Here is a 3,551-nt window from a genome sequence, read left to right as displayed (position 1 = left end):
GCCTGGAAGCGGGCAGAGCCGGCACCTTAGCCCCACTCTGGACCCCTGCCCGGACTCTTTCCAGTGGACGGGTTGGCTTGGCGCTCAAAGAACCCAGAACAAGAAATGGAGAAAAGCGTAGCCGAAGGTCCCCTGGGGCCAGGAAGGACCTTGGGAAGCCTATCTTCCTGGGACACACCCCGGGAGCGCTGGTGAGAGTCCAGGCTGCTGGCTGACAGCCCCTCCTGCGCTGAGGATGTGAGGATTGCAGGGGTAGGGTGGGGAATAGGGAGCCCAAGAGAGGAGGAGGCAGGGGGAGGCCCAGGGGTTGTTGGGGGTCAGTGGGGGCCAAAAACGATGAATTTCTCACCCTGGAGGGAGGGGAGAGGAAATTTAAAAAATTTAAAAAAAAATGTCTCACCCTGGAGGGAGGGAGAGGGAGGGGATGCCATACATGTATGCACCAACTCTCCAGGATGAAAATGAAAAAATGCATTATGTATGGCAAATAGGTACAAATAAAAAATAAAATTGATTAAAAATAAATCCCAGGGCTGGGGATGTAGCTCAGTGGCACTGTGCCTGCCTGGCACACACAAAGTCCTGAATTCAATTCCCAGTACCAGAAAAAAAAAAAAATCCAACCTTTACAATAAAAAAAAAAAAAAAAACACCATCTTTGATCTCTCTGCTCTGATCTCCATGAACCTCCACCCAGAATTGGAACCGGAGGTGGCAGCACACTTCCCCCGGGGAACCTGCTAGGGACTGAGGGTGACTGAGGCAGGGAAGCCTCCTGTGCAGCTGGGAGCCCACTCAGAGAGGGAGCAGCCTTTGGTCTGAGTCAAGAACACCAGGAAGCTGCTGGGGGCGCCTTGGAGTGGGTGTCTGGCCTCACTCTCCGGGGTGGGCTGGCTGGGGCATCTTGCCCTTCGGCAGGAGTTCACAGGGTGGAAAATGCACACTGGAAGGGCCAGGGCCACAGGTGTCTTCTTCACTGCTGTACCTCGTGCCTGGCTATAGAAAGGTGCTCAGTTGAGCCAGGGTGGCAGGGAAGGTCCCCAGGGTTCTTCCTGTGGAGCAGTGAGGGGAGAAGGCAGGCACCCAGCAGAAAGGGGAGCGGGCCCTGTCCCTGATGCTTGTCTCATCGCAGCCTCTGTTCCCTCTCCAGCAGTGCCCGCACCTGAGCTTTGTCTTGGTCATCATTTTAGGGGAGGCAGGAGCGCCTCCGTGGGCTTGGAGGAAGGAAGGGAAGGCTCCTTTTTTCCTCCTATTCCCCTTCTCATAGGCAGCGGCATTGGAAAAGCCAGTTCTCCCAGCTCCAGCACTGGAGGAGAGCCCTAGAATTATGCCTGCTTTTCTGCGTAAGTCTGAAAATGCCTTTTCTGTCTTCCTTCATCCCTTCGTTTTTCTTTTCCAAGACATAATGAAGAAGTGTGCTGTAGCCACAGAAATGGAAGCAGACAGACTGGATAAGCTTGGATACAAGAGCAGGGCTGTGCTAGCTTGGAGACTCACTGTGCACCAAAGGTGTGAGACAGCAGAGGTCTCAACTGGTTAAATTAGCACATGGTACTCAGCAGACTCCTCCAGTCCTAGAGTTCTGGATCATAGAGCAGACTGCTAGGACTTCAGGGAGCTCATGTTCCTCTCCAAACAACAAGACTCATGCTATTAATGTTCCAGCTGCCACTGGGGAGAAACCAGAGCCTGTGCCGGGTGGGTGACCTTTGATGCCAACAGGCATCCCCACTGGTATGGGCACAGGAACCACACGCTGGTGACAAGAGGGCCAGGGACCCAGGGCTGGATGTTAGGGACCCTCCCTCATGTCCCTGTCACGGTGTCGGGTCTCTGCCCTCACCTCCCACCTTCCTTGGGCCTTGGGCTTTGAGCTCCTTCCTTCATCTGTTTTGGAGTTGGGGAGCTGCCCACCCCAGGTCCCACTTCATCGTGGAGCCGCCACATACCCCAGGCCCAGCCCCTAGCCACCTGCCAGCTGATGGGGTCTTTCTAAGGAATTGATCTCAAGTCCCTGAAGTGTTTCCTCAGCAGTAAATCTGCCACCCAGGCTCCCTGCCCCATGAATGATTTAGCACCTCAGTGGAAACGTTTTCCTGTGTGGTCCTGGCCAGCGCGTGACACCCCCCCCCCATGGTGATGGATGCTCTCTTCTGCCCTAATGGGGCGAAGAGTGCATGGGGCGTTGGGGAGGGGGTCGTGGCCAGGGACCTAAGTACCCATCTGGCTCCACCGCTCCTGGACTGGGGTCTCGCTGATGGGCCTGCCAGCTAATTGCCCTCAGAGGCACCTAGAGAAGGGGCCTGAGTCCATCTCTCTGACCCCAGCCCAGAGGGACCCAGGCTCATTTCAGAGCAAGATTTGTCTATCCAATTCCTAAAATACTAGTGAAAAAGGAATTATACCAAGTTCCCTCTTCCCACATGAGCACACATGTACTTACGTGCGTGTGCATACACAGGTCCACTTTTTTCAAGAGCCTTCTCAGTAAATTCATCATTTTGTCCCACCTAAATCTTTCCAGCTACCCATAAAACCTATTTTTCTCAGAATCTGTCAGAACCGACAGAGAACAGCTGGTCATTACTGGCCATATGCTCACCCTCCAAACACACATGACGGATATGGTGTGCTCCTGCCCCTGCCAGAGCACCCCAACCCCGGCCCCCTCTTAGCTTCAATGACCCCAGTTCTCTTGGTCCCAGTGGCTTTTGGGGGAAGGACAAGGTCTTTGCCAGTCAGCATCCGTGGGGTGGGAGCTGTACCTCTGTGTACCTTGCTGCCCCCCGACTCCCACAGGCCCTGCCTGCCTTCCAGCAGGTGTCACTTGCCAGGAGAGGTACACAGCCTGCTTCAGAAGAGCACCCCAACCGGCCTGCCTTCCAGAGACAGCCAGGCTAGGGAGTTTTCTCTAAGACCGGTTGGTGGTGAGCACCACGGGACACCCACGTGGTAGACAGAGTGGGACATGGAGTGGCTGAGTTTGGACAGCATGGTTGAGACACCGTTTAATTACTACATTATGAATCACTTTAGCATTTAATTGGACAAGCTTCGACAAATATCTGAATCCATGTAGCCAGCACCTGGACCAGGACAGAGAACGTTTGCATCATCCCCAAGCTACCCTCCTGCCGCCTGTAGATCAATATTTCCCTCCCTCCCCATTCCAGTCTCAGGCAACTACTGACCTGCCGTCTCGCACTGTAGGTTTATCTTTTCTAGAATTCCACTTAGATAGTCCTACAGCGTGTAAACTTTGGAGACTGGCTGTTTCATTCAGTAAAATGCTTGCTAGATTCATCCAAATTGCGTGTATCATCAGTATTTCATCACTCTTCATTGCTGAGTAGTATTCCATTCTGTAGAAGTACAATAGTTTCTTCACCCCTTTCTCAGATGACCACCATTCTTCTTGTTTCCTGTTTTAAACAATTATGAATAAAGTTACTGTGAACATTTATATAAGTCTCTCCATACACGTTTCCATCAGACATTATGCTGGGGTTTTTTTATGTTTTTTTTTTTTTTTTTTTTTTTTTTTTTTTTTG

The sequence above is a fragment of the Fukomys damarensis genome, unplaced genomic scaffold (assembly GCF_012274545.1).
Source record: "Fukomys damarensis isolate Sample0158 unplaced genomic scaffold, DMR_v1.0_HiC HiC_scaffold_4, whole genome shotgun sequence".
NCBI classification, from domain to species: Eukaryota; Metazoa; Chordata; class Mammalia; order Rodentia; family Bathyergidae; genus Fukomys; species Fukomys damarensis.
The sequence above is the reverse complement of the archived record's forward strand: the minus strand, read 5'-3'. Positions refer to the sequence as shown.